This window comes from Cryptotermes secundus, unplaced genomic scaffold (genome assembly GCF_002891405.2).
Source record: "Cryptotermes secundus unplaced genomic scaffold, Csec_1.0 scaffold873, whole genome shotgun sequence".
In the NCBI taxonomy this organism is placed as follows: Eukaryota; Metazoa; Arthropoda; class Insecta; order Blattodea; family Kalotermitidae; genus Cryptotermes; species Cryptotermes secundus.
The window spans coordinates 1,158,864-1,168,251 of NW_019739229.1; the positions used below are offsets into that span (position 1 = coordinate 1,158,864).

General features: G+C 42.5%; 1 long non-coding RNA gene across 1 annotated transcript in view; it reads left to right on the forward strand.

Moving 5' to 3' along the window:
* Positions 1–9,388, forward strand: part of LOC111871809 — a 260,141-nt gene continuing 250,753 nt past the window's right edge. Inside the window, exon 1 of the long non-coding RNA XR_002844100.2 lies at positions 1–54. This is a non-coding gene — a long non-coding RNA (uncharacterized LOC111871809). The remainder of the gene's footprint in view (positions 55–9,388) is intronic.

The window sequence follows — 9,388 nt, forward strand, 5'->3', positions numbered from 1 at the left end:
CAGACCGGAAGGGCACAGGCAGAAACGGCAAGGTCGAGCTGCACGACTGGAACTGTAAGTAGACATCACATGTACCGCTCTACTCAACTTTAATCGAAGTTCATTTCTAAAGAGAAGTTGTTTGTATGTGTATGCTTGTGAGACTAAATATGCTCGCCTATCTTAAAAGACCAGAAAACACGGATATCTGGTGCAAAATTGGCGACATGAAATTCTATGCGCGAAAAGATCCACTCGAAAGAAATTCACTGCAAAACACAAATTCCACAACAGAGTAGATATATGCAGACCGATGAGGGTATAAAAATGAAGCACACAATGGAAAGCACCACAACAAAACGTACTCTTACCCTAAAATTCCGAGTCACAAGAGTAAACGTTCCTCTTTGTCTTGTGGTACCAGCTCAGTGATTCGTCTGATCAAGATATGATTTGTTTTGACTCTGATGATATATATACATAACATTGTGTTTCTACTAATTTAGCACTTAACGTTCATGCGATATTTGATTTCGGTATTGAAAAAACGCCGTTAAAAAACCTACGGCAAATCCAATATTGTCAACTAGAAATTTTTAGTAATTTTAATTTGTGACTTTACCCAATCACAAGACGGATCCAACTTGGAACATAAATTTTCGGAAGTGTTGTCAGATAAAGAATGCCGTCTTCTGGGGCGTGTCGCCAAGTAGATATTTTGTTAACCGACATTTCGGAAGAATGTATCGCCTCCATCTTCAGGGTATAAGAAATCCGCGAGCGACGAACCAGCATGAGGTGGTTACCGTCGTCATAACCTCAAATCTTGCATGTTGTCAGATATATTGTTATATTTCCACTTGATGTTAAGTTAGTGACCGAAGCACGAAACGGAACAAACTGTGTATTTTGGAACCGCATGAAGTTGAAGTAAATATTCAACTTGGGATTGGCCCTTGTACAGGCATCACTTTGCTTTGAAAGTTTTAAAACTAAACTACTTATTTCTATAAAACCGCTGGCATACATGGGAAGAATGTTTAGGTTTGGGCCGCGCCACAGCTCAAGCGGTTAGTCGCTGGCTTCCCACCGCGGCGGCCCGGGTTCGATCCCGGGTCTGGTCAAGCGGGATTTGTGGTGGACAAAGTGGCGCTGGGGCGAGTTTTCTCCTAGTACTTCGGTTTCCCCTGCCAATCTTCATTCCACCAAATTCTCTATCATAATCACCCGGGGCAGGTACAATGCGCCTATCAGTGACCGCCGTGCCGAGTGGACCCAACTGGACTCCACCCCCCACTATGCGAATTAAAAAAAAAGTTTAGGTTCAGTAAATATGTAATAAGAGAAAGGGAATTAAATTTAATTGTGACGTAACTGCCCTAATTAAAAAGCTTTCCAACAAATTTTGTATTTAGCACTTGGCTTCAAACTTTACACGTTATGAACTGGAGAAATCGCCCTGAAGCCCGTCTCGCCTACTAAACAGGCAAATGTATGAGATATCAGAGACCTCTTATCTCGTGACATTTTGAGCTGCAAATGCATAAATTTCCCTGCATTTAAATTGCAAATGACTAGGATAACACACAGAGACCACTGTACGTCCGAAGAATAGCAAAAGAAGTAGATTTCTGGCAGCAGAATGCAGGGCAGTACGTTGTAATATACGGAGGGACAATCCATTTCGATGTTCTGTGGTTTATTCCCAATAAATTCCTTGTCTAAGTTGAAAGATATGCACAGTAAAAAGTAAGTAAACGTATCTCTCTAATATGAAGCTCCCACGCTTTCTAGACAATCGGCTCATAGCTGGCGGCAAGGTTGTCAGCCTTACGCGCCGGCCGTCCTTTACCCCCAAGAATATTCCTGGTACTCATTTCTCTTAGAGGCTGAGTCAACTCCAGGGCCATAATGCGGCTGGAAGGATTAAGTATTTACAAAATTCCAACTCATCGGGATTCGATCCCGCGACCTTACGACCTGTAGCACAGTGCCTCAACCAACTACGCTACCGCGTGCCCCCATAGTAGATCCTTAATTAAGCACCACACCATGAAAACATATGGGGGAGCTGAGGTATAGCCCCACAATTTTCTACCAGAGCTTTAGATGGAGATGTTGGTTAGCTTCACGCTGTAGCCGAGTTATCCATAAAATATACTTTCGTGTCTATTTGATAGGAGGCAGGATGGACTCCAGATCGGATAGAGAAGGGAAAATTCTCTTGCCTCTGCCGGAAATCAATCCGCGGACGTTTAGACTGTCGCTATGTGAACTGAGTTATGGCGACAGGTAATAGCCAGCCTGCAGTTTAAGTGTACGGGAGAGTTTCTGCTTAAAGTGAACAGTGTGTAGAGTAAGCAATTTTTGAGAGGATTCCTTAATGTTGCCATTTATTTCAAATTACGCCCCTGGCTGAGCAGAACATCCCTGGCGGCAGTTATGCCCTCTTTCATGTCGAACACAAATCGCACTGTCCTGGCCCTCCAATCTCCACTGAAGGAAACTCCGGCATCTGCAGCCTAATTGCCCACTCATTTGGCCCACTTCCAAATGCTTCCACTTTTCTTGATGCGTTGGAGAATTCTGGAGACCCAGTATCAGACAGACAGTTCTGCCACATTCATCATTTTCCTTCCCATTCTTGGTTTTCTCAGTTACAAGTTTTTAAAGAGTATGAGGGGTTCACTTAAATGTCTATGATCTCTTATACTGACTCTAGAAACGCAGTAAATACCAGAAATATTATTATTTTTATTTTCCTTAGCACTAGAGCCCCAGTGGGCCTAGGCCTACCTCCATGAACTTCTCAGTTCACTTAGATTTTTCTAGATCTTACACATTCGGTAGGACTCCTTGGGCGGGTGATCAGCTCGTCGCAAGGCCTCTACCTGCGCACAAACACAGAAATACGCACACACACAAACTAAACATCCATGCCCTCGGTGGGATTCGAACCCACGATCCCGGTTTCCAAGCGAATGAAGACAGTACATGCCTTAGACCCCTCGGCTACCGTGACCGGCTAATATTATTATTTAATGACCCATTTTTGTGGCTAATTTCCAGTATCGTTGCCGTTTTGGTTGAAATGAGGGCGAAAACCTGCTTACGCCCGTCTTCCACAGTTCCGTAGGACCTATCACTGCCAAGATGAGTTCAATATCCCATGAACACAGAGTGTTCAACGATTTAATATCAACTTCAGGAGATTGTGCCCAAAGTTATTCACAGTTAAACAAATATCCGATTTTCAACGGTTACACAGTAATGGATGTTTGAAATTCAGGAATTGTTTTGTTGTAAGACAAGGTACGTAATTTCATGTGGGTATAACAAACTACCGAATCTATTAAAAGATGAACATTTCAAAATTAAACTGATTATGAATACTTATCACGTCGGATTTCCGCCCCATTTTACACGTGTAGTGAAAACATACCCATCTCCTCGCTTTCCTAGTCATGATATTTCGCAATATTAACAGCACAGTTCTCTATATCAGAACCAGCAGAACTAGCAGTCTGCTTGTATCGGTTCTCACGGTCTCTTCGCTTGCGGATTATTTAGTTTTCCTTCTACCCTGAAGATAGAGGCGATACGTTCCTCCGAACATCGGTTAACACCACATCTACACGGTGCCACATCCCAGAAGACTGCTTTCTTCATAGTCACCGCCATGAAAACCTCAAATCCTACGTCGTGTTTTCAGTTTCCTAGGATCCCGGACGATTGAAAAAGTCCAAAAACCCAAATGCTTTGCTGCTCTGCAACGATCGCGATAAGGAACATACTGTGCTTGGTAACGGACGGTAAACACGTTCCCGCGGAAAGGATATCCAGTCTATCTCTAGATAACCGCCCATGACAACAACAGAAGAATTGTTTGAATGACGAATGTTGCTTTTTGTGCTGCTTATGTCGAGGTATTATAGGAGGGACAAGTTAGGAGCTGCAGTTAATCAGTCAGTGGAGTGGGGGTCATTTGGTTGGTGAGTGACTGAGCTAATCAGTCGAGAGTCGCTGTACCTGAGGCCGGGGAGAGTTTGGGATCCCAGAGTAAGGGGAACGTCCATCGCTGAAAGCCGCTACTGAGCAACGGCAGGAGAAGACTGAAAAGACTTTATGTGTGCTCTGGTTACAGTGTTCTTTTGAGTTTGTAACTCAGTGAGACCGTCGTAGTTATTTGTAGCTACGTTCTGTGAGTGTTCAATAAATCCAATTACCAATCCAAACCCCGTCTAGAGTCACTCTAAAATCGTGACAATATCGTTAATTGTACCATGAAAGGAGGGGAGTTTAGTTGTAATAAAACGGATTTTTCACTTTTGATCAACTCATCTCCATGGAATTACTCTGTCATCCAATAACACAGAATGATTAATTGTAAGTTTTCCTTCTCACCCTGAAAATCATTCGGTCGAGTGCCCAGGGCTGTCGCTAGCCGGTTGTCACGTCGTCGTGTGGCAGAGCAATTAGATGCTTGATCTGACGCTGCTTTCAACCGCCTCTCCTGTCTGCCTACTCGAACTGAAGGGAGCGAAAGTAACAGGAAGGTCGTAGAAAAACGCGTTGGCAAAATCTTCCGTCTCTTAGTCTATTCAAGGTTTATCAAATCTTTAAGTGATTCTGTATGTGCTACAAACGTTAACATAATAAAACTCTGCATTCTGCCCACAGAGTATATTTGTGTTTCGTACAGTTCTCACAATAAGCAGCGGCTCTTCCCCTAAACAGCATTAAACGGTTCGTTTCTGTAGCTGAGACGTGAAGTGTTTCCTGTGAGGTACTGTCTGAATATATACACAGAGTGTCACAGGAGGAAAGGTCAGTATTCTGTGAGGTCATAGTATCGGTCATTCTAAGCAAAAAATTATGTATGTAAATGTGTCCAGTTCTGAACGGTTTCTGAGATATTCAACTCCATTTAATGCCACTTCTTAAAGAATACATGGAAACATACCTCCATTCCCTTACACCTGCCACGTTTCTATGGCATATTGCTTAATTAAACACAAGAGAAATCTACCGCTTATAACTGCTGTATGCACATAAATATTTACCCGAACCCACACAAAGAAACAATATGCATTGCAAAGACATAATTGAGAATTTGGCTTGAAAAATAAATTCTAATTAATGTAGTTGCATTTCATTGTGTTAAGTAGATATAAATATATGTTAAATCAGCCAAATGGCATGTACTGTCTTCGCTCGCTTTGATACCGGGATCGTGGGTTCAAATCCCACTCAGGGCATTGATGTTTAGTTTGTGTGTGTGCGTTTTTCTGCGTTTGTGTACAGATAGAGGCCTTGCGACGAGCTGATCACCCGTCCAAGGAGTCCTACCGAATGTGTAAGATCTAGAAAAACCGAAGTGAACGGAGAAGTTCATGGAGGTAGGTCTAGGCCCACAGGGGCTGTAGTGCCAAGGAAAAAAAATTCAGCCAAATATTTTTTTTTTTTTGTAATATAATTCCAAAATTGTCATGTTTCGGCGTCAGTCTAATGTCATCATAAGACCTAACCAATAGAATGTGTAGAGAAAATTGTACGTGCTTTTAATAATGTGACTTATGAGCTAAGGCGGCTTTTCTCCTTGTTTGGTCTGTTTTATTGTTTTATTGCGTGGGGTGTTGTGAGGTTGGTTCCATTTGATACTGAGGTCACTAGAAGGTCCATTTTACCAGCCCAGAATCATAGATGAGTACAGAACAGTCTGTGGAATGAGAATTGGTAAGGGAAACAGAAGTGCGCCGAGAAACTCTGCTACAGTGCTCCATCGTTCACCACAAATCCCGCAAAAGTTTACCTGAGATCGAACCAGGGCCTTCGCCTTGGGAAACCGACCACTAACCCCGTTAGTTATGGCCCGAATAGTGTAGTCTAGTACTGAAGAATAATATAGTGTCACTTGATTTTGTGGGGTGACTATGGCACAATAGTTCCGTGGGCACAAGACAGTAGTCGAGGGCAATCTGCCCCTTAATCTAGCCTTGATTGATGGACCTTCCTGCCCTCATCTGTTACTTGCAGCCACAGGTGGACGTAGCCCACGTTCTTGTTGAGTCACCCTGATAAAATTCTCGTGTGGCATATCTTGCACTTTGCTAGCAGCGATTGGTGAGCGGCTCGGCCGCTACGGCTTTCATGCTTAGAGACTCTCTGGTTACAAGCTATCTGGCAAGATTAATGAAGTCATCGGGTCAGTGAAAGGGGAAAGGCTGATAAACTCAAAGTTCGGCGCAGAGACAGACTTGATGATTGTCGATTAACCGTTTCCACGCTGGTTTTTATTTTAGCCTCGATATTTTGAAAAAAAAAATAAGGTGGGGGGGACACAGAGACAGCAAGGTGGTCTCATAAGCCACATAACCTTAAAAAATAATGCAGGATATACAGGCAGATGACAGACAGACACAGACGAATATACAGACAGACAGCAAGGTGATCTCATTAGCCTCTCTTTATTTTTCAACATAATGAAGGTAGGCTCCCTGTATGTTTGTCTCTCCTAACAAATTTTAAAAACCTTAACCGATCTTCATTAAACTTGGTATGTATATTATGACATCTAAGCTCATCTGAACGGCTTACATTGTAAATCCTTCCCATCACTAATACCAACATTGAAGGCTCTCAAATTGTTAAGGCAAAACCTTAATTTTGCTTCAAGGCCCTTACCAATCTTCAGTAATCTTTGTATATATATATTGTGACATGATTCCTGAAGGCTTGAATGTTGGAGCAAGATGACAGATTTATTGCTAGGCAACGCCATAGTAAACAGGTTTCGACGGCGACGGATAAGCAAGTAACAGTAGAAGACTTTTTGACAAAGATGTTTTCTTTTCCTTTCGGGAAAAGTCGTTATAAAGAAGAGTTCATTTGAAAATCGTTAGTCAAATGCGGAGTTCCAAGAGAGGAGTTACTCGAGAGTTGCGCTCTGCAAGGAAGGCTGAGAAAATGGCGCTGTGTTCAGTTGGCAGACGGGGTGTGAAGAGAAGACACCACATGTAATCTAGAGATTTATAATTCCTGTGTTAAAATCCGTTGCCAGGAAAATTACATTGGAGAATGTAATAGACTGAGGACACTGATGTCTGTAACTGTAAATTGTAAAATGCGGAAGTAGCGATATTGTTATAGTTGTTTATAGTACGACCTGTCGGTGATCAATAAATCTAACAATCCGAAACCCCATCTTTAGTCACGCACCCCTAACACTTGAAGCCATCTCAACGTCGTAACTCATAAATTCGTCCCATTCGTAATTAAAACATTGTAGCCTGTCAAACTGCACTCTCTTTTCGTTTTGTTTTACTTCAGTGTTCATACATACTCATTTCTGTCTACTTGATGTACCAAGCACTAAAACTGTAGTGAAAGGAAAATAAGCAGTAAGTTTTTTTCAGAACTTCTTACGTTTCAAAATATATGTTTCCACGGTGACAAATAGGCGCAATTTATAAAGTAATTTTTGAGGGTTTCACTGCGGCAATTGTTAAGATATATTATGACACAACGTTGTTTTGTACGTAAATACCAAAGTTTCGGAGTAAAATATTGCTTTATTCTTCAGGGTATAAATGAGTTCTATCTTCTTTCCCCCTCCCGCGGTTGTGAGGGATCGGCTCTTTTCCTCGCATCCTGCTTGTGGGGTCAACTGAAAGCTCACCCCACATAATTTCATCCTGAAAATGGAGACAGCATGTTCCTCCGAAAAGCTGACACATTTACAAAATTACACTTCTTCCTACCGCACAGGACCACACTCTGTAGCAATTCATTTGCTGCGAGGCAAAGAACAGTGAACAGTGACTCTTGACGGCTGACCGGAAGCGTTTATTTCACAGAGTACAGCAGACGCAACTTGAATTACTTTCCAGAATTAACGTAATGAAGAAGACGCGGGTTTCTGTGCAGTGCGTGTTGGCAGGGAGACGTCATAACCTTCTCTTTATTCTTCTTTTTCTCCTGTTCTTGTCATCTTTGCCCAGTCGCTGTGCACAGAGAGTTGAAAAGGAAGTTGACGGACAGCTCTTTCACCACTGTATGTCTTGGGTAAGACGGAAAGGGGTGAATCGAATCAATTAGAGGGGATATGAATAAGGGTATCTATCGGTTCTGATTATGAAGCCGGGAGCCTGGATACCCCAGTTGACATAGCAACAGGGTAGGCTCTGCCATCCCGGAATGTAATTTCCAGCAGGGGCAAGCTAACCACTCACCTCCAATTATTGTCGAAGCCAAGAAAATGTAGATCTCTACATTCACTGCCCCATACATTTTCATGGCTTAGTGGTTAATTAGTTAAGCAGAGAAGCTACTTTTTGTTTCCTTGACCCTACAGCCCCAGTGGGCCTAGGCCTACCTCCATGAACTTCTCCGTTCACTTCGGTTTTTCTAGATCTTACACATTCGGTAGGACTCCTTGGGCGGGTGATCAGCTCGTCGCAAGGCCTCTACCTGTACACGAACACAGAAAAACGCAAAAAAAAACATCCATGCCCTGAGTGGGATTCGAACCCACGATCCCGGCTTTGGAGCGAGCGAATACAGTGCATGGCTTAGACCGCTCGGCTACCGTGACCGGCGAAGCTACGTTATCTTTACAGTCTTTATTCGTGACGAAGTAATTCATTGCTAGATCGAAGTGTTCGGGAAGGCTGAGTCTATACCTAAATCAAATACCAACTACTCCGCTCTCTCTCACACCGCCCGCCAAAAACTTTACTTCCGTGCTTAGTACGGTCGAACTTCTACTTGTATTGCCATAGCTTGCACCACTGTTTAATTAATTGTAGGTAAATTACTTGTAGTTACAATTTATTATTTGAATTGATAATCCATCTTATTCAATTCATATTTGTGCACCAGGATTCGGAGCGTGCAGTGATAGATTGAGATGAAGTGACGAGCTTGAAGATGGCTCGCACATGCGCACGTCGGGAATTAGAAAGTTCGAGATCTCCCCAGTGCGGATTGATACATGCAACTCCATCCCTCATTGGGAGGTTTGAAAGAGGCAACTATGTCATAATGGCTTTTGCGTAGTTCCCATTCTCAGGCAGATGTAACGAGTTTTTGACCTGTTTTTTTCACTGACTTTTGTGGGAATGTCTTGTTGTCTGTAGCCGAACTAAAATTAATGACTCTTCGTGCCAGAATTCCAGACTTCTTGGCGATGCCAGAATACAGAAATTTCCACATAAACACCGTATTACATATCAAAGAGGATGAAGTCGAATTAATATCGAAATATAAAATTATGGATTTAAAGTACTGATAAAAATAAATAAAAGAATTGCTCATATATTTTATTAATATGTCAATTGAAAAGGTCAGGATTGGCCAGCAGCAGTGTGTGTGTGTGTGTGTGTGTGTGTGTGTGTGTGTGTGTGTGTGT